Below are 27,993 nucleotides of genomic sequence, written 5' to 3' on the forward strand. Positions count from 1 at the left end.
TTTCTTGTGCTCCAAAATCACTGCAGATGGTGACTGCAGCCATGAACTTAAAAGATGCTTGCTCTTTGGTAGGAAAGCTATGGCAAACCTAGACAGCATATTAAAAAGCAGAGACATCATTTTGCCAACAAAGTCCACATAGTCAAAGCTATGTTTTCTCCAGTAGTCAGTTATGGATGTTAGAGTTGGACCATAAAGAAGGCTGAGCTCCCAAGAACTGATGTTTTCAAATTGTGGTGCTGAATAAGACTCTTGAAAGTCCCTTGGACTGCAAGGAGACCAAACCTGTCAATCCTAAAGTAAATCAACCCTGAATATTCACTGGCAGGACTGATGCTGAAGTTGAAGCTCTGATAGTTTGGCCACCTGATGTGAAGAGCCAACTCATTGGAAAAGGCCCTAATGCTGGGCAAGACTGAAGGCGGGAGGAGAAAGGGAGGACAGCAGATGAGAGGGTTGGATGGCATCACTGACTCAATGGACATGAGTTTGATCAAGCTCCAGGAGATGGTGAAAGACAGGGAAGCCTGGTGTGCTGCAGTCCATGGGGTCGCAGAGTCGGACATGACTTAGCAACTCAACAACAACAACTCTGTGCCAGGCACTGTTCTAAACACAGGTAGTAGCACCAGATATTTTTCTGTGCAAAATATCATTTAATCCTTAAAACAAAGGACCTGCTTTCAGATGCTTTTGTTCTGAGCAAACAAAGGCACAACTGAATCTCAGAACCTCAGCTGGTGGCAACTGCTGTGAAGGAAACTTCAAGTGCAGCTGGGTGTGAGGAGGGGGTGGGTGCAGAGTGGGTGTCAGAGGAGCCTCCTGGGTAAGTGTGTCTGAGTCACCACATGAGTGGGAAGATGTGACCAGCAAGGTCCGGTGAATCCTTGGGGACAGAATATCCTGGTGGGAGACAGACTGAAGCAAAGTTACCTAAGTGGAAACACGGCAATAAGACTGACTCAGGGGACACGAATGGGCCGTCCCCTCCTTCCTCAGGCCAGGGCAGGCTCCTGGCCACTGTCAGTGCAGGGCTCGGCCTCTCCCCTGCTCCTTTGCCCAGTATGTCCCTTCTCCACCTCATCTCTCACCGATCTAAACGACTGTCCGTCACAGACATGTCTGTGGACTCCCTGAGGCCGGTCCCCAAGAATCCCTCGTACAAGTCCCACCTTCTTCCCACTGCCAGCACGTCTAAATATCATGACCAGCATTATCTGCATGACTATCTGAGGCCTTCCTGGGACCACAGGCCGAGGAGTACAGAAGCCTGGACACTACTGCTGACCCCCTAGCCCTCACAACGCTGAACTTCATCCTGCATCCACATGCTGCGAAGCTCACGACTACACCCAGCTGAAAGAACCCATGAATACATGCTGACTACCATCTGCAGCTCGTTCTCTCCAAAAGACAGTGAGCTTTGTTGGCCATGATGCTGGTTATGGAGATGCAGATGGGAGATCGCAGAACGATGGTTAGACCCCCACCATGGCCTTGTATGATAATCTCACAGCACCTGTTCTTTTGGCCCACAGGTGAGTGAGAAGCAGGGTCAGCCCCTGCTTCTCCCTAGTTCACACCTACCTGAGGACCAACCCAGGATGGCATGCGCTTATGCAGCTGGCTGCCTCTCCTTGGTGGGGACCTCTAGTCATCTCGTGGTGACTTGGCAGGACCAGTTCCACCTGGAAAAGGCCAGGTAAGAGAGGAAGATGCTTTTCTCCCACCCCTGATCCTCACACCAGACTGACTGTGGATGGCCAAGGTAAAGTACACAGATCATGAGGAAGGTGCTGTTCATACACCATGCATGGTACAACAGGACATGAGTACTTTCTGTGCAAAATATCATTTAATCCTCAAAACAAAGGGCTGGTGGGCTTCCCAGGTGGCGCTAATGGTAAAGAACCCACTTGCCAACGCAGGAGACATAACAGACAAGGGTTCAGTCCCTGCGTCAGGAAGATCCCCTGGAGGAGGAAGTGGCAACCCAGTATTCTTGCCTGGAGAATCCCACAGACAGAGGAGCCTGGTGGGCTACCATCCAGGGGGTCGTAATGAGTCAGACATGACTGAGTGACTTAGCATGCACACACCAAAGGGTAGTTATCATCCTTATGTTCCAGAGGAGAGAACTGAGGGCCAGAGAGGCCAAGACACTTGGCCAGGATCACAGAGCAGGGCTGCTGCAGAGCCTGGATCCCTGGAGGCAGAGTTGCAGACATGTCAGCTCTCAACCCCTGTGTGACACTGCCCTGCTATGACCCAGACCCTCTCCCATCTGACCTCACACACCCTTCCTCCCCCTGCAAAGCCATTGCTCCCCCTGCAGTCCATCAGGACACACACGCCTTCATGCGGAATGGTTCATTTTACACGAATGGGAAAGTCCTTGGTGGGTGTTTGACTGTTCCTCTGTCCTCGAGTCACAGAGGCCATCAGCACTCCCGCCACAGACACTGCTCTGTCCCTCTGCTCTCACAGTCTGCTGTAGCTCCAAGGGGCCAGATGTCACTAGAATTAAACACAGAGACTCAAAACTAACCAAAGAGCCCAAGAATAAGAAGCCAGGACCTCACAGACTACTTCACAGTGATGTGCAGCAAGGCATATGCTAAGTCACTCCAGTTGTGTCCAACTCTTTGCAACCCCATGGACTGTAGCCCACCAGACCCCTCTGTGCATGGGATTCTCCAGGCAAGAATACTGGAGTGGGTTGCCATGCCCTCCTCCAGGGGATCTTCCCAACCTAGGGATTGAACTCTTGTCTCAGGCATCTGCTGCATTGGCAGGCGGATTCTTTACTGCTGAGCCACCGGGAAAGCCTCTCTATAAGACACTAGAATCACTAAACCCCATCAGTGGATTCAGTGTCATGGTTACAGACAATAAATAACCAGTCATGTTTGTCCAGGGCAGTGGTCTTCAGTATCTGAAGCACACTAAACTAATTTGAGAACTTTTAAAAACATGAATGCCTGGACCAAGTAAAGTGAACTTCAAAGAACAAGGCATCAATGTTTACAAAAATCTACCCAGGTGTTTACCAGGTACAGTCAGGGCTGAGATCCTACAACGGTGCATGCCACGGCCAAGAACCTACAGCTGTGCAGCCACAGTGCAGCCCTTGGACCAGCAGATCTGGTAGCACCTGGGAGCCTATCAGAAATGCTGAGTCTCAGACCCCGTCCTAAACTCCCGAATCAGAATCTGTTTTAACTGGACCCTCCCGGAGTGATTAACATTCACCTGGTTTAAGGAATACTGTTCTGGGAGATTAGAAGATAAAACTTCCTCTGTTGAATTAGTAGGCTGTGTTACAGAGGGCTGCCTGTCACATCACTTTCAGAAACTAGCACCTGTATAGAAACTTGAATGTAAGATACAGCTTCCTCCAAACCACTCAGAGAGACCAAAGGACCCTACTTCTTTTTCTAGGATAATCCTACCAAAAGGTGGTGATTAGAAAAAAGTAAAATTACAGGACGAAATTTGGGGCTAAGATGAGGCGATGTTGTAGACAGGGTTTGTGCAGAGTAGGTGCTCACTAAATAAGTATTGCCTAATTTAGTGTCTGGGCTTCCCTGGTAGCTCAATGGTAAAGAATCTGCCTGCCAATGCAGGAGACACAGGTTCAATCCCCGGGTCAGGAAGATCCCCTGGAGGAGGGCATGGCAACCCACTCCAGTATTCTTGCCTGGACAGAGGAGCCTGGCAGTCTACAGCCCACTGGATCCCAAAGATTCAGACACAACTCAGAAGTTAAAATAACAACAAACTTAGTGTCCAGAACTAAGGTCAGCACTCTTACTTATTTATATTGAGACAATGGACCAGTTTTTCTAACTCTGTGTTTTAGAGCATTTTCATCTGTAATCTGCTCAAATTATTTACTTTGAAATACAAAATGCTTAGCAACTAAAAGCTCGCTGGTGAGTAATTATGAATGAACAAAAGGAAGGGTTCTAGTATCTAGAAGTGCCATGTGCCTGGTTGAGGAACCCACGATTCTACAGACCACACGCTCAAGTGGCATTTAGTACACAGATACCCTGGATGTGCACTCAAACGCATGTGCACTAAGCTTATACTATGCCCCAGGGACTATTCTAGATACTAACAGAACAGATACAAACCGTTGCTTTCTTGTGGTTTATGTACCTTTTATGTACCATTTAGCCAACCACAGTGTTAACAAAAATAAAGACTAGTAAAATTACTATCATATTTTCCCCAAATGGTATTAACAATTTTCAAATCTACTTACAGCGATATTTTCTTTTTAAAAAATCCAGATTCAATATCACCAATTATATTGTTTTAAAAAATACTAGGGAAAAGATAATTCTTATGATGAGTTTTGAAGCTGTTTGTAAAATACGATGTTACACATGCAATACTATTTAAAGACAGCTCATCCAGGTCTTTATGAACAAAATCAACTTTCTCATGAAGTTATTTAAAGGGAAAAGGTGCAATAATTTATTTTTTTGAATGTTTAATTGTGGTTAAATACATAGTGGCTCAGATGGTACAGAATCTGCCTGCAAAGTAGGAGACCCAGGTTTGATCCCTGGTTCAGGAAGATCCCCAGAAGGGAATGGCAACCCACTCCAGCATTCTTGCCTGGGAAATCCCATGGACAGAGGAGCCTAGCAGGCTACAGTTCAAGGGGTCACAAAGAGTCAGACATGACTGAGTGACTAACACTTTCACATATTATATAAAACTCAACCATCTTAACTATTTTTAAGAGTAGGTTTCCGTGATTTTAAGTATATTCCCAGTATCGTGGGTCCAAACTCCAGAAGTTTTTCTTCTTGCAAAACTGAAACTCTGTATCAATTAAACCACATTTCTCACCTTCCCCAAGTCCCTGACACCCTCCATTATACTTTGTGTGTCTATGACTACACTGGGTACTTCACATAAGTGGAATCATACAGTATTTTATCTTTTGGTGACTGGCTTATTTCACTTAGCACAATGTCCTCAAAGTTAACCCATGTTGCATGTGTTAGAATTTCTTTTTTTTTACTGTAAGCCTGAATAATATTCTCTTGCACATGTATGGCACATTTTGTTTATTCAATCCTCTGTTGGTGAACGTTGGATTGCTTCCCACCTTGGCTGTTGCGAATAATGCTGCTACAAACATGGGTGTACAAATACCCTTCAACAATTTATTTTTAAAAATTAGTCTCCAGTTACCTTTGCAAAGACAACTGAGCATTCCTACTCAAAACACGAGTGAGAACAAATAGAGACAAGTCAAATATATATTTTTCATGTAACTTGCACAAAAGAGATTAGCAGACTTCATCAAACAACACTGCCATTCCATTATGAGAAAATGCATCCTGATTTGAAAGTAGAAATAAGAAGAATCTAAAACTATTACTCTGCAATGCAGAAGTGTGAAACAGGTTGAAAAGGATTAATATATATGTTCTAATTAGAAAATTGACCATATGGTTTCTCCAAAGAAACTCAATTATAGTCTTTCACCACATTTACTTTCTTGAAGAGACAAAAGTTCATTTTCTTCACTGCATGATTTTAGAAGAAAATGTATGCACTGTTTTTAATGGAGGAATATTTGGAGGGAGATCAAAGTGAGCAAAGAAAATGACTCAAAGTTTGGAAATTCTGAAACTTATAAGGCGACGTTAAAAGTTTCTTCTAACAGAACACCGTTCCATGTTCGATGCATGAGACAAGGGCTCAGGGCCGGGGCAATGGGATGACCCAGAGGGATGGGATGGGGAGGGAGGTGGGTGGGGGGTCCAGGAAGGGGAACACATGTAAACCCATGGCTGATTCATGTCAATGTATGGCAAAAACGATTACAATATTGTAAAGTAATTAGCCCCCAACTAAAATAAATAAATTTATAAGAAAATAAAATAAATAAATAAATATAAATAAATAAATAAATAAATAAAAGTTTCTTCTAAAGAAGAAAAGGCTAAAGAAAGTAGCTGGAGGGATTAAGAAAAAGTTTTCACTCGCTGAACAGGAATAATGAAGGGGATGACTATGGGTGAAACAAAAACACTACTTTAAACTTTTAAAGATGAATTAAAGTTAGATGATCTGAAAGTTCCTTGGAAATTGAAAAAAGAAGAGTATGGAGAACAGAAGATAGCCCTTTGAGAAACCACATTCAGACACAAGAGCAGAAAGGGTCTCCAGGGTCTCCTGTAATGCAGGAGGATTCTTTATTAGCTGAGCTACCAGGGAATCCCTCAGCGTCACTACATTCAGCTTGAACCAATGAAGCAATAAATCAGTGAACAGTAACTTGTCAGCTGTTGCATCCAGACTTTTCAGGGTGGGGCAACTGAGAAGAGAGGCCACCATCCCCCTTCTTGTCTCAAATGCTCACTTTTTCCTGACTAATCTGAAATCAGTCCAGAGAACGTACTGAGGCCAGTGGTGAAGAAGAGTCAGAGGAAGTCAGATCAAGCCCACGGTGAAAGAGAACAAGAAAGCAATGTGAGTGACAGTCAGAGGCAGTACTTGAGTGTCCAGTGAATGTCTGTGCAAAGACAGCTTCAGAAACAATTTTAATGAGATTACTGGGCTAAAAGCACTCCTCTCTCATGCCCACAAAGAGGAGACTTCCTAAGGGCTTGTCCTATTGTTAAAGCTATTTCTGATAAACTTCTGATTAATAAGATTAAATAATAATGTTCTGCCACCAGTTAACCACCATTGACTAAATTCCTCAAGGCAAAAACCCGAGTCCTCGCTGGTGCTCGTCATTCTCTCACTGCTCACATCCGGTTTACCCAGTATACCAAATCATCCAAAAACATTTCCTAAATCTGTCCTCATTCCTCTCTCCCCATATCTACTATTGTGGTCAAGTCTCCAATGTGTCTTGTAATTACTCGTTCAATGATCTGTTCTGTCCTCCATGCATCACTGTTCTCTGTACAGTAACCATGGTCACATCGTCCCATGATTCAATGGTTTTCCATTATCCCTGCATACTCCCTTACTGGTCTGAGCAGGTCCTTCCATTTACTGACCTTGCCCACATCCCAGCCCTTCCTCGCCAGGCTCAGCCCTCTATGGAGTCTTTGCCCCCTGAGTGCCCTCACATGACGGGTTCCCTTTTGCTTAGCCTAACTTAACCCTTTCATGCTCACTATGTTCTTGGCCATTCTGGAGTCAGCAAGCTGGTATCTTGTTTTACAGTCATAACAATAAAAATGATGCCCAGAAAGGTATAAAACAGAATCTGAATCTAATAAAACCCAAAAGACCTAACCAGATTTTAGAAAAGTAGAATTTTCATATTTGTTCCACCCATAAGTGATGTTTGTTCCTATGAAAACATTGAGTTCATGCTTAATCTTCAGTCAGTGAACATAAAATAAGGCTTAAAAATGCTACTGTTATATAAATGACCTTTAGTCGCCTATGAATGTTCAAACTACCGCACAATTGCACTCATCTCACACGCTAGCAAAGTAATTCTCGAATTCTCCAAGCCAGGCTTCAACACTACATGAACCCAGAACTTCCATGTTCAAGCTGGATTTAGAAAAGGCAGAGTAACTAGAGATCAAACTGCCAAGATCCGTTGGATCATAGAAAAAGCAAGAGAGTTCCACAAAAACATCTAGTTCTGCTTTATTGACTATGCCAAAGCCTTTGATTGTGTGGATCACAATAAACCGTGGAAAACTCTTAGAGGGGAATGCCAGACCACCTTACCTGCCTCCTGAGAAATCTGTATGCAGATCAAGAAGCAACAGTTAGAACCAGACATGGAAGAGCAGACTGGTTCCAAATTGGGAAAGGAGTACATCAAGGCTGTATATTGTCATCCTGCTTATTTAACTTATATGCAGAATATATCATGCGAAATGCTGGGCTGGATGAAGCACAAGCTGGAATCAAGATTGCCAGGAGAAATATCAATAACCTCAGATATGCAGATGACACCACCCTTAGGGCAGAAAGCGAAGAGGAACTGAAGAGCATCTTGATGAAAGTGAAAGAGGAGAGCGAAAAAATTGGCTTAAAACTCAACATTCAAAAAATGAAGAGCATGGCATTTGGTCCCATAACTTCATGGCAAATATATGGGGAAACAACGGAAACAGTGACAGACTTTATTTTCTTGGGCTCCTAAACCACTGCAGATGGTGACTGCAGCCATGAAATTAAAAGACACTTGCTCCTTGGAAGAAAAGGTATGACAAATCTAGACAGCATATTTAAAAGCAGAGATATTACTTTGCCAACAAAGGTCCATCTAGTCAAAGCTATGGTTTTTCTAGTAGTCATGTATGGATGTGAGAGTTGGACCACAAAGAAAGCTTAGCAACAAATAATTTACACTTTTGAACTGTGGTGTTGGAGAAGACTCTTGAGAGTCCCATGGACTGCAAAGAGATCAAGCCAATCAATCCTCAAGGAAATCAGTCCTAAATGTTCATTGGAAGGACTGATGCTGATGCTGAAGCTCCAATACTTCGGCCACCTGATGCAAAGAAGTGACTCATTGGAAAAGACTCTGATACTGGGAAAGATTGAAGGCAGGAGAAGAAGGGGATGACAGAGGATGAGATGATTAGGTGGCATCACTGACTCAATGGACATGAGTTTGAGCAAGCTCAGGGAGTTGGTGATGGACAGGGAAGCCTGGTGTGCTTGGGGTCGCAAAGAGTCAGACACAACTGAGCAACTGAACTGAACTTAGTTGCCTAAAATTCTAAAGCAGTGTTTCCCAAGTTGTATCTGAAGGAGTATTGTGGGATATCTAAGAAAATAAAAAAGTTAATAAAATTAACAATTGACATGATCTCTTAGAATTTATGATACATGGTTCCAAAATGGACATCCCAGGTGGCTCAATGTTAAAGAATCCACCTGCAAAGCAGGAGACACAGGAGATGTGGCTTTGATCCCTGAGTAGGGAAGATCCCCTGTAGGAGGAAATGGCAACCCACTCCAGTATTCTTGCCTGAAAAATCCCATGGACAGGGGAGCCTAGTGGGCTACAGTCCACAGAATCACAAAGAGACACAACTGAGCATGCATGCACTGCATTGCATTGGTTCCAAAGTAAAGAACTGTGTTGCTACTGTTTAATATATTACTTCTAAAAATTTTGAACCCAGAACCAACATGATCTTTTCCCTGTTCTCGTAGCCCCTCCATGGACCCAGCTTGAAAAATGCTGGTTGAAAATATTCCATTTTAACTGAGAGGGAATACCCTCAACTTGGAGAAGCATCACTGATTTAATGGACATTTTTTATGGCTCTAGTCTTGTACCAGAATTTTAGAGCTCGTAACCAGCAGGAAAACAACACTTCACTTAATATAGCATTAATTTTTAATCTATGACATTCATAATCTGCCTACTCCTGGCTTGATGTGCCAATCACTCGTGTTGAACTGTGTGCTCTGAAGGTTCAAATAAAAAATGATCATGGTTTGTTATGCAGGTGTGCATTTTTCAATGTTTCCTTGTAGAATATTTTAAACATATGCAAAATACAAAAATAAGTATAAGGAACCTGCTTGTATCCATCATCTATTTCAACAATGGTCAAGTCCTGCTGAACCCCACCCCCATGCACTGAATTCATGTGAAGCAAATCACAGATCTCATAGCACATTTTTACAGAACTAAGTATCACTTAATGTCTGGTACTAAGAGTAAAAGAAGCCACAACTTCCACTCTAACACTTATACATACATAAACACACACACACACACACACAAATTCACATCTGTTCTAGGTTGGCATCTCTGAATTCCTTTCACGGCACATTAAAGGAAGGTGTGCCAATGGCTCTCTTCTTGTGTTCACTTACTGTTGATAAGGACTAGATATAAAACATTTGCTGCAGACCACAGTGACTTATACGATAGCATACTCATGACTGTCAGATTGGTTTGGGGCACACAAACCTGTCAGCAAAAGCAGGTCAGCAGGCTAGAGCAGAGAAGAAAATCAATAAATCTTTGAATAAATCATGCAGTAGTCAGAGAGAATATGGGTGCAGAGAATGAAGTGTACACATGTGGCCTACTTGCTTTCCCTTTCTCCCTCTAGTTTTCCTTCTTCTCTGTCCGATGTGCGTGCAGTTCCTCTTACAGGACCCCAACTTCAATGACTTCACTTCTACAACCAAGTTCAGATAACTGTCCCTAATTTATAGTTTCTGTCCCATCTAATTCTTTTCAAAAAGGATTTGAGACTAAAGGTAAATACCCCAAATTTAAATTAAAGGGAAAAGTGCACTCTAAATTGCTATTTTTCCCTTTATTCTTTAAACTCTGGTTTCATAGAATAGTTATTAATAAACAAATTCCTCTGCAAAACTGGATTTGGGATCCTATGTAATAACCTGATATACACAAAGAATTTTACTGAAGCTTTATGTAGGCTCTGAATCTCATCACCTTTAATACTTCTGCTGTTACTCATGGGGTTTAAAATACTGTACACTCATTCTATCTCAATGTAATAGACCATTCAAAACAGAAATATCCTAAATCACATGTCTCTAGGCCTTCCTGTTCTCCTCCTGGATAACTATTTCAAAAGGGCATATACAAAAGATCTATAAATCAATAGCCACTATCAATAAAACGTAGCTTAATCTTCATGGCGTGCTTGTGCTCACGCTTAGTCGCTAAGTCATATCCGACTGTTTGCAACCCCATGGACCATAGCCCTCTGTCCATGGGATTCTCCAGGCAAGAATACTGGAGTGGGTTGCCATTTCCTCCTGCAAGGGATCTTCTTTACCCAGGGATCAAACCTAGGGATCAAATCTCCTGTGTCTCCTGCATTGGCAGGTGGATTCTTTACCACTGAACCACCTGGGAAGCCCAGCTTAGTCTTATTAATAGAACCTAAAACAAAAGCAACTTTGGATATATTTTCCCCATGTACATAAAACAATAAGATTTGAGATTAGTGATGAATGTGCAATCAATGTATATTTTAAACACATGAAATTAGTTTTTCAGCTTCATTATTTCTCTTTAGGAGATTAATAATGATGCGTGAACTTACTATCTACAACTTTTTAAAATTTCAATAAAAGTTAAAGGTATTCATAAACATTTGATAATTTTGATAAAGTAAGAGAGGAACGTATATATATTTGTCTTTTGTAAAATGTGAAAGATATATACGATTTGCAGAGAAACCAGAGTATATGTATTCATCTTTTTTTTTTCAACAAATCAAATCCAGTAAACAAGAGCAAGAGATTCAGGGAAATAAACCTGGATTCACGTGTTCAACACATGAATAAATCATGTAAGGAGTCCAGTGAAGAGTGTGTATCAGACCTCAAAGAAACCAGAGGTTCTGTGTCTCATATCTAAAACCGACTCAGAGTTCCATGGAAACCGCTCACCGCAGAATCACTGAAGGCTTGACCAATAACGGGATGCTTCCCCTCATCGAGTGATGGGAGGGTTAGAATTCAGCAGAAGTGATTGAAATATACATTCATATGTCTTTTCATTTAATAACAATAGATTGAGTAGAATTCAACAGAAGAGGGAATGACTGGGACACCGACTCACAGAAAATAACAACAATGCACAGTTTATGAGCCCTGAATGAACTCTGTGAATCCTTTAAAAATTACCCACAAGCCTGAAATACGCTTTTCTTGACATTTGGTTATTCATGGAGTAACTTGTCATATGGAGGAGGAAATGGCAACCCACTCCAGTATTCTTGCCTGGGGAATTCCATGGACAGAGAAACGTGGCGGGCTACAGCCCATGGCATCACAAAGAGTCAGACATGACTGAGCACACGGGGAGGAGGGAAGCCTGAAATATACTTTTCTTCAACATCTGGTTATTCATGGAGTAGCTTGTCATACAGACCATTTTTTAAAGATCTTGAATCCTAGGTTAATTTTTCCTTCAAGCAAACGATTTAACTCGGAGGTGGGAGCTGTGGAATCATGTCACGTGCGTGTAGGCGGCGTGTGCTCTGGCTCCCCATGGAGGGCTGGCGTCTGGCTGCCTTCCCTTTTGGGGAATGGCCCTTTGCAGTTTCAAGTTCATTTGGCTTTTTCAATGATAGGGTTTCAATTTGAAGGGATAACAGTGCCAAGAACTAAAACTTTCACCATCTAATTAGGGAGGGGGGTGGGACTCAGTATGGCCTTTCTCTCTTAATATCATCTGCAGTTTGAAAATGACTTGATGAAGGCTTCTTATAAAAACCCCTTGCTTTTCCTGGTACAAGAACAATTGCAGTGAAAGTTACTGGTACAATGCACAGGGCACAGAAGGGGGAAAAATATACTCATAACAGATGGAACCAAAGGAGCAAGGACAAATAAGACATCAGACAAAGGGGGAGGCTGCAGTTTTCCATATAAAACTGAATTCAAAAAGAGAGGAGTGGGGAGAGAGACAGAAAAAGAGGCTACCTAACATCTCTATTGCAGGTGGTATGAACGCCTAGTTAATCTGGGTCACAGGGAGGATGGGGTTGAGAGGGTACAAATGGATGGTGAGGTTGAAGGGAAGGGAAAAGGCCTGGAATTAATGCAGGTTTGTGTGCTAACGTGTTTTTCTATGGATCCACTGTTCTATAGTCTTCATTATCTCCTCAGCACATCCCTGATCCAAAAAAAAAGTCAAGAAACATTGATCTAAGGACATTTCTATTAAGGGATATACATGTATATCCCTTAATAGAATACACACACACACACACACACACACACACACACATATATACATACATATAGGTATATGTATATATGTATGGTTTTTCTTTTCTGAAACCACCAGTAAGCATTCCCAGATATACAACATATTATTTGCATCAAAATGCAAAATACATTTTAAATATTTGATACTGAAACAAAACTTAGAAACTCAGAATTTTAGGTCTATTTCAAAATGATTCATTTTGAGTCATACAGTTTTCAATGAATTTCTTTTAAATCAATATTTAAAACTACCCCATTGATCTTAGCTTGTTCTTCAACAAGGTAAACCTATTCACTTTAAGTAAGTTATTTCTGTGGGCCTCTATCTCATCTGTGCCCTTTTTAAATGGGTCATATAATTTTTAAAAAATGACAACTTTAAAAGCAGTATCTTATGCATATGCTGATGCAATGCTTAAATGACAGCAGTGAAGGAATTTAAAGTCACTTGTGCCAAAACAGCCACCCAAAATCCCAGGTTTGAGCCCTCTCTTTGCCACTAGCTCCCCAGATGACTCTTTCCTCCTCCAACACATCATTTTCAGATGAGAAACCTGATCCTGTGATGGATCTGGAAGGATGGTCCAGACAGCATTCACATCCTCATCCAGGCTCACGTGGGGGCCCCTCCGACTAAGGACCACCGTTCCTGCTGCGCACCATATGACTTTTCCAGGGCTCCACTGTCCAGGTCAGAAAGATACTGACACTCTTCCACTCAGAAATTCTACAGTTTGGGGGGCAGCATCATAAATTCGTGGAGCACACTGATACCCATTTGAAACAGGCACACCCACACACAACAGTCATACAGAGCTGACACTCTGTGCACACCAGTGCGTGTGCCCTCTGCAGATGAACAAAAAAAAAGGTGATGTCTCAGGAACAATGACTTGCCTGTGGACCCAGTGCATCAAGAAATGCTATAAAACACCTCTAAATATCTTGAAATAAGGATTTTTTTGACTTAGTCTGTACTATATTTTAACAGATGCATGCTAACAGAAACGACTGAAGTCGCTTCAGTTGTGTCCAACTCTTTGCAACCCTATGGACTGTAGCCTGCCAGGCTCCTCTGTCCATGGGATTTTCCAGGCAAGAATACTGGAGTCGGTTGCCATTTCCTTCTCCAACGCATGAAAGGGAAAAGTGAAAGTGAAGTCGCTCAGTCGTGTCTGACTCTTAGCGACCCCATGGACTGCAGCCTACTAGGCTCCTCCATCCATGGGATTTTCCAGGCAAGAGTACTGGAGTGGGGTGCCATTGCCTTCTCCGTAGGTATACATATATCCCTTACTTTTTGAACCTGCCTCCCATCTCCCTCCTATCCCACCCCTCTAGTTTGATACAGAGCCCCTGTTTGAGTTTCCTGAGCCATACAGCAAATTCTCATTGGCTATCTATTTTACATATGGTAATGTAAGTTTCCATGATACATCTCACCCTCTCCTCCCCTCTCCCCATGTCTATAAGTCTATTCTCTATATCTGTTTCTCCATTGTTGCCCTGTAAATAAATTCTTCAGTACCATTTTTCTAGATACCATACATATGCGTTAGAATATGATGTTTATCTTTCTCTTTCTGACTCATTTCACTCTGTATAATAGGTTCTAGGTTCATGAACCTCATTAAAACTGACTCAAATGCTTTCCTTTTAATGATATGGACCATTTTAAACTCTTTATTGAATTTGTTACAATATTATTTCTGCTTTTATGTTTTGGTTTTTTGGCCAGGAGGCATGTGGCATCTTAGCTCTCCCACCAGGGATCAAACCCACACCCCCATGTTGGAAGGTGCAGTTATTAACCCCTGGACCATCGGAAGTCCAAGGCCAGTTCTAAATAAAATTGAAATTAAGAAAATTATTTTTATCCTAGCAAATTTCATCTATTTTGATTTTTCTTTAGATGTGTAATACTATTTCAAAAAACACTAGGCTTATTGTCCTCAAACTGCAATAAAATGCTCTAAATAGATTAAATGTCCAGAAAGCTAAGCCTGGTTTGGATCATACCATTTCTGAACATGTTTTACTTGCTTACACAAGTTCCTGATCTCAAGTTAAGACTGCTAAAGTTATGTGTCAGGCAGTTGATGACTTGAGTTGACTATTATGCATTTATGGACTGTGGACTGAAAGAAAGTTTCTTTTAATGCAAAACCTCTATCTTTTAGAGAGAGAGAATTGCAAGATAGGATCTTGCACAGATTACTGAAATCCTTGTGCCTCAGTTTCTTCACCTGTAAAGGAGGCTGATGAGAAGACTGACCTATGAGGTTGTTGTGAAATCATAGAACCTGAGTTACATTGTTAGCTATTTAATAACCCAAATGTTTTAATCTAAGTCCAAACCCTTCCTATAAGCATTCGTATTTATCTATGGTAAATATCATAGATATTTTCCTATTCTGATTTATCTATGATGGTTAAGGCAAAAAATTGGATTATTTCATTATTTCATTTAGTTTGTTGCTCATTTTATGTCATCAAATTTATGTTCAAGAAAACATTTAATAAAGAGTTGTTTATTTTGATAAAATCCAATGTAACTACTCGGTAGCACTCTAATGTTTTGAATTTGGAAGATTTCAGATCATTTACCCACAACTTCTTCAGGATTCCCTGGTGGCTCAGATGGTGAAGAATCTGCCTGCAATGCAGGAGATCTGGATTTGATACGTGGGCTGGGAAGGGAATGACACTCTACTCCAGTATTCTTGCCTGGGAAACTCCATGGAGAGAGGAGCCTGGGGGGCTGCAGTTCACTGAGCAACTAACATTTTCACTTTTCTTTTTTGTCAGGACACCTTGTATTTTAACAACTCTTCTTAAGTAGAATTACTTCTGTTCCCATCCCTAACAAGCTCCATGTAAGGAATGTCTTATTTGTTTCGGACTATGGCATGGGTTCTGACTGCCACCACCCAGTTTCTGCAACAGGAACACTTTACATAGACAGCAGATAATAATGACAACAGTCATAATGCCAAATTTTATGTCAAACACTGTTCTAAGCACGTTATATGTATTAAATCATTGAAATGTTACATTTTATTGTTGTTACCATGTTATAATTGAGGAAGTTGAGACATAAAAAGACTGTGTGATAAACCCAAGGTCATAGTTTGGTCCAGGGTTGATCTGGAACCTGAACGTGGCTGATGGCTTCAGACTCCATCCTTGCAACCTCTGACGAGAGAGATGCGTGCACAACCAGAGGGTGAGAACTGGCTAAAAGTGTGTAATTCATGTAACACCCTTCCTGGCATTTCCAGTTTATAAAAACACTATGTTCGGTTCCACAGAGAGGCAATTAATTAATGAAGCTCTCACAGCTGTGAAATTGAGACTCAAAGCCTGGTCTCTCTAAGTTTAAACTCAAGCCCTCACGCAGACTCTGCTAAATGGAAGGCGAACAGAAGCCTGAAACTCTCTCTGGAAGAGCATGTGGCCCTATTGGGAGATGTTAGGAAGTTCATATTTCCTTATTTACTGTGTGTGCTTATCAGCTTCTCTGAAAAGAACATCACAGCTATGCCCTCCTGCATAGCAATGCATGCTGAGGATTTTCAGTCTGTGTGAGTGTGTGTGTGTGTGTGCGCGTGCGCGCACACGCCTGCTCAGTTGCTAAGTCCTCTCCCACCCTCTAGCCCGCCAGGCTCCTCTGTGCATGGGATTTCCCAGGCAAAAATACTGTCATTTCCTACTGCAGGGGATCTTCCTGACCCAGAGATCGAACCCACATCTCCTGCAATGGCAGGCAGATTCTTTACAACTGTGCCACCTTCTTTATACAGCCCAATTTTGAATGGGCAATACTAGGCATCCTCACAATGTTCCAGAAACTAAACAGCCTGAAATATTTTGTAAATATTCTCTCTACTTCCTGACACATGGACATAGCACAGTCACTGCAATTGTCCAAATTGGGCTTAGCTGTAGATGTTTCACTACTAAGTTCATCCAATGAAACTACAGTTAGCTTGGAACTGACTTTGGAATTTGGGGGATTTATGGAAAAAAGATTTTATTGCATGTCAGACCACTAGTCATTTGGGAGGTTTAGAATCAACCCCACTTATCCTCGGTTTGGCTTGCTAAGGTTTCAGTTACCCACTGTCAACTGCAGTCTGAAAACATTAAGTGGAAAATTTCAGAAATAAATAATTCATAGCTTTTCAATTGTGCACTGTTCTCAGTAGCATGGTGAAATTCTGCCCCACCTGCTCCATCCCACATGGGATGTGACTCATTCCTTTGTCCAGTGTACCTACATGGAGTAAGCTATACACTCCTCTCTCACTTAGGAGCCCTCTTGGTTCTAATAAACTTTATTTTGCTTAATAAAGGCCCCAAAGCAAGAATAGTGATACTGGCAATTCAGATATTTTCTTACTCTGCCAATTTATCAGTTAAACTCTATCAAAAGTAGCTATGACTAGGAAAAATACAGCATATATAGGGCTTAATACGTGCCACAGTTTTAGGCATCCACTGGAGGTCTTGGATTGTATCCCCTATGGATAAGGGGGCATTGTATTCTTCATTTTTTTTATTAATAAAAAGACTCAATTTCTTTTAGAGGAGGGAAACACTTGACTCTGAGGTGTCAAATAATTCGCTGCACCTGAAAATTGTATCATTCATTGAAAATAGGAGTGTTCACTCTTGCCTGGAAAATCCCATGGACGGTGGCTACAGTCCATGGGGTCCCGAAGAGTCGGACATGACTGAGCAACTTCACTTTCACTTTTCACTTTCATGCATTGGAGAAGGAAATGGCAAGCCACTCCAGTGTTCTTGCCTGGAGAATCCCAGGGACGGGGGAGCCTGGTGAGTGCTGTCTCTGGGGTCAAGCAGAGTCGGACACGACTGAAGTGACTTAGCAGCAGCAGCAACTGTGTCATCAGATTGCTTCATATGTGTAATATGGTATTACATACATGTTATACAGTATCCTAAGAATACTCACTCGTGTCCAACTCACTGCAAGCCCATAGACTGTAGACTGCCAGGCTCCTCTGTCCATGGAATTCTCAGGCAACAATACTGAAGTGGGTTGCCATGTCCTATTAGAGGGAATCTTCCCCACCCAGGAATCAAACCAGTGTCTCTTGTGTCTCCTGCCCTGGCAGGCGGATTTTTTACCACTGAGTCACGGGGGAAGCCCTATGCAGTATCACACAACCCAAAAAGTTGAGTAGGGAAGCACAGTAACACATGGAGCTCAAGAATTGCAGAATTAAATTCAGAAAGTGAGTTTATGTACATATTATCTGCGTTAGCTTGGGTTGCCATAACACAACACCACAGACTCAGTGGCTTAACCAGCACATATTTATTTCTCATAATTCTGGAGGCTCGAAGTCCAAGACTCGGGTCCCAGCAAGGTCAAGGTCTGGTGAGATCTTTTCCTTTCTCACCGTGGACTCATAGGTCTCTTCCCTTACATAGCCACAGTCCTAAAGGATTAGGGCCCAACTCTTACAACCTCATCAAACCTTACTTACCATCTACATACCCCATTTCCAGATACAGACACAAAGAACTTTTGCATTTGGTGTGAGGGGCACAATTCTGTCCATACCATGATCTGAAAATGCAAGTCAAGCATTTTCCCTCGAGCCCTGGTGTCTTGGCCCGGGACCACCTTGATTCTGTCCCATCCTGGCCCCCAGCCCAGCGTGATGTGAGTGTGAGCTCCTCAAAGCTGAAGGAGAGGCAGCTGGGGGGAAGGGGGCAGCTGCCAGCTGGCAATCTGACTCAGCTGGGGCGGGGCTGGGGGCAGCCCAGGAACTGCTGGATGCTGGCACCTCTTGCCATACTGCCGAAACTTTCTGATTTTTGTTTCCTTCCTTTAAAAAAAATTGTGTAAGGATCCTCTTCAATAAGTATTTATCAGTTGTCTATTACGGGTCAAGCAGGAAGTAGATGTAAAATAGGAGAGAGAGAGTCAAAAAAATTAAAAGGATTTGTTCATGTTTTGGGTCAGATAGTGTTCTCCCCAAATTCATGCCCTTCCTGGGAGCTCAGAATGTAACCTTATTTGGAAATAGGGTCATTGCAGATGGAATTTTTCAAAATGCAGTCATACTGGAGTAGGTGGGCCCTTAATTCAACATAACTGGTGTCCTTATAAACAGAGAAGAGACACAGAGTCACACACGTAGGAAGACAGCCAAGCGATAACAGAATCAGAGACTGGAGTGTGTGTCCACAAGCTAAGGAACACCAAGGACAGCTGGAAGCACCAAACCTGGGAGATACACATGGAACAACTTCTCCCCTAGATTTCTCAGAGAGAGCATGGACTTTCTGACACCTTGATCTTGGACTTCTGGCTTCCTAAACTGTGACAGAGCAAATTCGTGTTATTTTAAGCCACCAAGGTAGTGACTGTTTGGAAACTAATAGTTATTATCAAAATAAAAGAGTAATGTAAAGGCAAATTCACTTATTGTTGGGGGAAAAGTTTAGTTCTACGTTAGTTATGCTCTGCTGGAAGTGGCAGGAAGGGAGCAGGCAGAGATTGGAATTGATCAATCCCAGGAGAGAAGACAGATTCAAAGTCAGGATCTGCAGAAGTGATGGATGAAGTCTGGAAAAGGGATGAAATGAAAAATGGAGAAAGTGAAGACTGAGAAAGGGAGGTGGTGAGGACTGAGTTTGGGGGTCTATTCAAATTTCTGAGCAGGGAAGAAAAGATGTGAACTCAAGGAAAGAGAAAGTGAAGAAATAGACAGGAGAAAGTCCCCCATGGCTGTGTAGAGGGGCGGCCAGTGGAGGAGGAGGTCAGAGAGAATGTGCACCAAGGGACAGATATCAGGAAGCCTTGAGGAGCCTTGACAAGGTAAGTTTCAATAGAACATAAGGGGCATAGACCAAATCACTACAGATTAGGATAGTGATTAGGATATGATTAGAATAGTCATTAGACTATTCTTTTAACAAATTTTCCAGGGAAAAATGAATGAATGAAAGCATTATTGTTGTTGTTCAGTAGCTAAGTTGTGTCCAACACTTTGCGACCCTGTGGACTGTAGCACACCAGGTTTCCCTATCCTTCATCATGGTATGGAAGCTGGAAAAGGAAAGTGTTCTTTAAACTTGGGGGAGCTGAACACCTGTGTTAAAAGACATACAATAATCACTGAAGAGGTGATGGCAGAGGCCACAGTGGAGAAAATAGATGGAAACAGGTCCTAGAAAAGTCAGGGTGGAGTCGTGACCACAGCACTGGTCGGGGAGTAGACTGGAAACAAACAGAAAAAAACAAGATGAATCCAATGTTTGAGGTCACTGGAGAGAGCTGCTTTCAGACACAATGTAGTAAAAGATATTATTTTTTGAACATTAGAGAATAGGTCCACAAGGGGCTGGGAGTTGGCAGCTTAAGAACTAGGAAAAGCTCGGAAAGCCACTTTCAACAACGGAAAAGATTGACAGAAATAACCAAAGATCTGGAGAGACAGTGAAGGGTAGTTAAAATTAATTGGTGTGAATGGTCAGCCAGGCTCAGCAGGCTGGGGGAGGGAGAAGAACATGATGCAACTATCTGAACTGGGGGATTCTGCTGGCGATGGGGATGCTGAGAAGGGAAGAAGTCTGGGATGCTGGAAGTTTTACTGTCCTTCCCCATCTGCCTGTAAGTTAAACCAGAAAGGGCAGACAAGCATGGTGCCTCTGCTTGGAGCTCCTGCCACAAACATACCTAGTGAGGGACCTTCTTCCACTTGGACTTGCCAAGTACATAAGAGGAAGCAGCATTAAGAGCCCAGCATTATTCATGTTTATCTCAGGTCTTGGTCTTGATTTCACACTGACCTCTTATTCTGAAGGAATTCCCTGGGGGCTCAGACAGTAAAGAATCTGCTTGTAAATGCGGGAGAACCAGGTTTGATCCCTGAGTCGGGAAGATTCCCTGGAGAAGGAAATGGCAACCCACTCCAGTATTCTTGCCTGGAAAATCCCATGGATGGAGGAGACTGCCAGGCTACAGTCCATGGGGTCACAAAGAGTTGGACACGACTGAAGTAACTTCATTTTTACTTTTCTTATTCTGAGTCAAAAACTATGTTTGGAAATCTTGACTCCTGCTTTCTTATACTATGGCACATTGCCCATGCAAATTTCAATTCATGACATCTGATTTTACTTGATGATAGTGATAATATTAACAGTATTATTTATTGTCATCACTGCCTGATAATATTTCGTGAATGATCCTATTAATCTCTTCAATTTTGCTGAAATGAAACTTCACAAATGAGCAAGAGACCAGAAAATACACTTGGGTCCAAATGACATCTGAATGACTAGGTTTACCATCTGTTTCTAAGTCTAGAAAGAACCAAAATAACAGATAGAGAGGAGAACAAGCAGGCGATCGCTAATAGCCAAACATAAAATGAAACTATATTGACATTCAAGTGGAGCCAGGAAAGAATCTGGGCCAATGTGCTTGGGGATATTAAAGAATTTGGGGTGAGATCTATCTATAGGCTGTGAAATATGGGTAGGAGGTGATAAAGCCCTCAAAGTATGGCTTATTCATGTGGTTTTTCCAGTCTTTGGTGCTGGGCATATTTGAAAAGTGATGGTTGAATGAGTGAGAAAATGAGCGAAAATGGCAAGGAACCATCACTGAAGAAGCTGCATTGTACAGAGAAGGGTTAACACAGTTGATCTGAGGCTGCTACCCTTGGAGAATTCCAGAAGGGTTACTACTCCCACAGTGGATAAGAGTGGCTCACTGTGCCTAAAATGTAAAAATACTGTTTATGCTGAACATTGCTTTCCTTCAAGAGTCTGGAATCTGGAGACATGACAGGCACATGCCTATGTGATGAGCTCCCCAGCAAAAAGTGTGGGTAGCAAGTCTAATGAGCTTCCTGATAGACAGCATTTCATATCCATTACTGCTCTTTGCTGCGGGAATACATGCATTCCCTGTGAATCCAGGGAGAGAGACCTCCTGGAAGCTCACACCTGGGTTCCTTCAGATTCCTCCCCGGGTGCCTTTTCCCTGTGCTGACTGTGCTCTGCACCCTTTCACGATGGGAAAAACCCCAGCAGTGAGCACAGAAGGCCGGGCCGCAGGGGCTTGGGAGTCTTCCCAGTGAATAACCAAACCCTTGACACACACATCAAATTAAAATTCTATGAGATTAAATCTAAGATGAAGAAAAATAACTTGGACAGTAGTTGGTTCAGAAGGAGATTATTTGATTTGCAATTTTAGTATTCTGCTAATGTATTGTAAGGGGAACCAGTGAAACCAACCTTTATCCCATGAGGAAGCTGCAGCAAGAGAAACAGGCAGTTGCCCTGTGTTGCCCAGAGAATCTGTATAAGAGTTGCAATTGGAAGCCATATTCTCCAGGTAACACTCGGAGTAGGAAATCAAGGGGTACTGTTGGCTGACCTAATGACTCATGCCATCATAGCAGACGAGGGGTCTTACACACACACACACACACCCTCACACCCTCACACACACATACTCCACAGATGCTCTAGGCTAAATTTGGTACCAAACTTTCTTGTTTCTTTTTTAATTGTTTAATACTATGCTAACATGCCTATCGCCATGAGTCACTCTCTCTCTCTGCTTCAGTAGTTCAGAAGTCAGAAACATATTTTTCTGTTTCAGGCTATGATCTACAAGGTGCAGTTTCTAATTTTGAGTGTGGAGATTTGTCTTCTTCATGAAGACTGTCAGAAGGCTCTCTGTTTACTCTGGGTCTTTTGGGGTCTCATTACTGGGTCATTTTTGGAAAGCCAGGCTTGTGTCCATCATCAGTACAACCTCCAGTCTCACTCTTATGTGAGCTTTCTCCAGATCTGTAAACAACCCGGGTTTTAATTACTTCCAGGTGGCAGTAGAATAACATGTAAAAACTAATTTAGTGAGCAAAGGACTTAGAAGGCAAAGTTATAACCAATTAATGGCTTTTAAAAAGAAAGAGCGGAGAAGGCAATGGCACCCCACTCCAGTACTCTTGCTTGGAAAACCCCATGGAAGGAGGAGCCAGGTAGACCACAGTCCAAGGGGTCACTAAGAGTCGGACACAACTGAGTGACTTCACTTTCACTTTTCACTTTCATGCATTGGAGAAGGAAATGGCAACCCGCTCCAGTGTTCTTGTGTGGAGAATCCCGGGGATGGTGGAGCCTGGCGGACTGCCATCTATGGGGTTGCACAGAGTCGGACATGACTGAAGCGACTTAGCAGCAGCGGCAGCAGCAGCAAAAAGAAAGAGAACAGGACCCTCCCTTCTGGTCAACTTCCATGTGGAATATATTTTTCAGTTAGCCTGATCCCCAAAATACAGCACAGTGAAAATATTACATCTCCCCACTCTTAATATTTCTAAATATTCACTGGAAGGACTGATGCTGAAGCTGAAGCTCCAATACTTTGGCCACCTGATGCAAAGTGCCAATTTATTCGAAAAGACCTTAATGCTAAGAAAGATTGAAGGTAAAAAGAGAAGGGAGTGGCAGAGGATGAGATGGTTAGATAGCATCACCTACTCAATGGACCCAAATCTGAACAAACTCTGGGAGATAGTGAAGGACAGGGGAGTCTGGCATGCTGTAGTCCATGGAATTGCCGAGTCAGACACGACTTCGTGACTGAACAAAAACAGCCACCCTTTCGATTCCAGTTTGCTGCATACTTCTTGTGCTAAGAATAATTTCCAGTGTTTGAAATAAGGCTCCTATTTGCTGAATATCAATATAGATAATAGATAGGTAGATGAATGGATGGGTAGATAGATAGATATAAAGATACTTCTCTTACAGTTTCCGTTTGGCCCTATAAATTTACTTTTAATGAGTGTTAAAGAAACAATGGAAACAGTGTCAGACTTTATTTTTTGGGGCTCCAAAATCACTGCAGATGGTGATTGCAGCCATGAAATTAAAAGACGCTTACTCCTTGGAAGGAAAGTTATGACCAACCTAGATAGCATATTAAAAAGCAGAGACATTACTTTGCCAGCAAAGGTCCATCTAGTCAAGGCTATGGTTTTTCCAGTAGTCATGTATGGATGTGAGAGTTGGACTATGAAGAAAGCTGAGCGCCAAAGAATTGATGCTTTTGAACTGTGGTGTTGGAGAAGAATCTTGAGAGTCCCTTGGACTGCAAGGAGATCCAACCAGTCCATCCTAAAGGAGATCAGTCCTGGGTGTTCATTGGAAGGACTGATGTTGAAGCTGAAACTCTAATAGTTTGGCCACCTCATGTGAAGAGTTGACTCATGGGAAAAGACCCTGATTCTGGGAAGGATTTGTGGCAGGAGGAGAAGGGGACGACAGAGGATGAGATGGCTGGATGGCATCACTGACTCGATGGACATGGGTTTGGGTGGACTCCGGGAGTTGGTGATGGACAGGGAGGCCTGGTGTGCTGCGATTCATGGGGTTGCAAAGAGTTGGACATGACTGAGCGACTGAACTGAACTGAACTGAAAGAAATGCTTCTTAATTCTGCAACTCTCTGGTACCTTAAAACTCAAAGACGAAGCTTTCAAATGACTATAGGTCTGCTCCTTATATCATTTTGATGTTGATCTGATTCCTTTTGCTCATAAGCACCTTGAGGGCAGAACTGGGTCTCATCGCCATGGCAACACGAGCAGCTATCTAAGAGAATGCCTTAAAAATGCCCAGTGACTAGAAGTCAAATTAAAATGTAAGTGCCTTAGAAAGAGGGGCCACAGGCTCACAGAGCTCTGTGTGACAGGAACAGAACACAGCAGGCAAACACACTGCCCACTGTAGTATCACTATTCCTCCCTCCAACAGCTGTGTGCCTCTCTCCATCCAAAAGAAAGTGAAAGTGAAAGTCGCTCAGTAATGTCGGACTCTTTGTGACCCCATGGACTAAACAGTCCATGGAATTCTCCAGGCTAGAATACTGGAGTGGGTAGCCCTTCTCCAGGGGATCTTCCCAACCCAGGGGTCAAACCCAGGTCTCCTGCATTGCAGGTGGATTCTTTTACCAGCTGAGCCAGAAGGGAAGCCTAAAAGAAAGTCCAAATGAAAATAGATCACATCAACTCTGCTTTTAGTTTTAAGTTTGCTGAAATGTTCTTAAGACAACCTTCAGGCCTCATATATACAACATAATTATTTTCCCCATACAAAAGTGCAAAGACTGTCTTAAATGATCACTTCTTTTGTGAAACATTCTGTGTCTCCCCAGGCAAAATGATTCAAAGGTGTATGTTCTTGTAATGTTTGCCCATATAGGGGCCACAGTTCTCATCGGCCACACAGAACAGTAATCTCTCCCCTGAGCTTCATACAAGCTGAAGCCATCTCCGTGGGGGGGGCGGGGAGGGGGGACTCAGGAGGGGGATGCTCCGTAAAGCACAGCCCTGCCTTATCTGTGAGGACCAGACCCAAAGACAGCAGCCAAAACCCACAACACACATTTTTCATGTGAAGTGCTGGGCTGACGTCCTTTGATATTTAATGTGAGCAGAAAATTGTTCACTTTTACTCTAAATACAGAAAGAAGATAATCATCCTTGGACTTAAACTCATTGATCCTCAGAGATGAAATTCTCCTTGAGCCATTTCTAATAGAGGTGTTCAGATGGGAAATATCGGGCCAGTGAGAAAGAGGGAGGCAGATTCACCAGGAATGGGGGGATGGTAACATGTTTGCTTTTTCAATTTTCCAAATCCGGTTACCCTTGGGCTGTGTCTTTGATGTTAATGTGGCTAAACCCCCAGTGAGATTTTCAGAATTGTATCAGAGAAAACAGATGTGGAGCACTGGGCTCTCTGACTGCCAGCCTCCCTAGCCAGGAAGAAATTCACAACAGGCTACTGAGTGAAACCTGGACACAGAGTTATGGATATTGTCCTTCTCCAGTGGGGTCCTACATGTCCATCTTCATATCAACAATATCCCCTGAAGCTCATCCCTCCTCAGAGTACTGCGTTTTTATTGGGCTACATTCATATCTGATAGTCAAAGGCTCTCATTTTTGCTTAGAGGATGAGAAGTGATAAGGGTGCTTTAAAAATGCCTTCAGACCTCATCATGCTTGCTTTTCCTGGCTTATTTCAGAAAGGCAGTAAGACAGGAACCATCATATTAAAAGAGGACATTACATGCAAGGTAATGGCTGAGGTGTTTTCTCTTCACACAATTACTAGCCTCTCATCAGGGTCCTGGGTTCGAGCCCCATGTTGGACGCATGCTTTTGGGGTCTTCTCTGGTGGCTCAGAAAGTAAAGAATCTACCTGCAATGCGAGAGACCCAGGTTCCAACCCTGGGTCAGGAAGATCCCCTGGAGAAGGAAATGGCAACCCACTCCAGTACTCTTGCCTGGAAAATCCCATGGACGGAGGAGCTTGGTGGGCTACAGTCCATGGGGTCGCAAAGAGTCGGACACGACTGAGGGACCAGCACTTTCACTTTCATCTTCCACTGTGCCAGAGTCTGAGGGTCAAGGTCAACCGTGGCTCAGGTGAGTATCCCAGGTAGACCACAGAGCAGAGGGTAAAGCAGTATCGGATACAAGGTGCCCTTCCTCCACTTGGGAGACTGAGAGTCCTTCTTGCCACCTGTCTTAGCTCTACTGCTATAACAAAATACACAAAATGTCAAAAACAGACATTTACTCTAGACAGTTCTGGACACGCGAAGTTGGAGATCAGAGTGCTGGCGTGGTTGGGGGGTGGTGAGGGCCTTCTCGGTTTCTGGGCTTCACACCCTGTATTCATGTGTTGCAAAAGAGTTCCATTCTCCTCTTACAAGGTCACTAATCCCATCACGGGGGCCCCACCCTCAGTACCTCATCTAACCCTAATCACTTTCCAAAGGCTTCCCCTCCCAACACCATCCCAGCAGGTGAGGACTTCAACATGAATTTGGAGGGGGGAGGGGGATGCAAACATTCAGCCTATAACTGAATTCCTTCCAAAGATTGATCAAAATATAAATGAACTCATTTACATTCTTAACATCAGTGATCTAATGAACTCATACAACAAAAAGGTGCAGCTTGATCCCTGAGTCCACATTCGGACCAACTCAGACCTGCCCTGGGAAAAAATTGGTGCATGACCTAATGTGCATGAAGCTAGTGACACCACGGTATATGTGCATGTGCTAAGTCAGTTCCGTCGTGTTCAACTCTTTGGAACCCCATGGACCATAGCACACCAGGCTCCTCTGTCCATGGGATTCTTCAGGCAAGAATACTGGAGTGGGTTTCCATGCCCCCCTCTAGGAGTGACGCCATGGTGGGAATGGCCAAGGACACCATGCCATTCCCACGGAAACGCTGATAAACCTTGGCTGGTATACTCACCCCTAAAAGGGTATAACCCAGCCTTATTCTTTCAGCCTTATGTGCCCAAGATGAAGGGCAATATTAGTATGTTATGCCAATAGAAGTCATTTTGTTTATTTTTATAGGAATATATCCATCTTAAATTTCTTTTTCATTGAAAAGAAGTACCTGGAAAACAGATACCCATTTAAATTAGCCAAGATTTCCCAAGAGCCTTGAGCCCCAAGACTCACCTGTTAACAGCAGACCTTTGTGCTCTGCTTCTCCTAGGGGCACTCTGGCCCATTCGGGTTAAGCAGTGGCCCCCAAACATCACCATGGTGGATGGACAGGGTTCACTCATAGCTGCTTCACCCTCTCCTGACTGCTCTCAGCTCTGAGCTGTCTCAAGACAGCACCACCAGCCCCCTCTGACCCACACCTGACCTCACTGCACTAGGAGTTATATGCATGTCAGCATCCCCTCCACTCACCAGATATAAAACTCCTCTCATTTTATTTTCATTAGGCACATGTTGGCAGAAGAAAAAAGTCTCTTCACATAGATTACAAAAAGGTGAAACATGAATGAAAGAGTACCATTAATTAAAGGTATCTGGGAAACACAAGAATTGATATAGATATACAGATATAGATATAGATACAGATTGAAGGAGGAAATGGCAACCCATACTAGTATGCTTACTTGGAAAATTCAATGGACAGAGGAGCCTGGCGGGCTGTAGTCCATCGGGTCACAAAGAGTTGGACATGACTTAGTGACTGAGCATAGATATAGATATATAACCTCACAGTAGGTATTTCTATTTCTCACCCAGATTTCCAGTTCTCTCCTTTCAGGCATATGCCCCATTAAATTCAGACATGGCCATGTGACTTACTTCATCAAATTAAATGTAACAGAAGCGACATCTGTCACCTCCAAGGAGAAGCA

The sequence above is a fragment of the Giraffa tippelskirchi genome, chromosome 2 (assembly GCF_054371585.1).
Source record: "Giraffa tippelskirchi isolate mGirTip1 chromosome 2, T2T-mGirTip1v1.2.pri, whole genome shotgun sequence".
NCBI classification, from domain to species: Eukaryota; Metazoa; Chordata; class Mammalia; order Artiodactyla; family Giraffidae; genus Giraffa; species Giraffa tippelskirchi.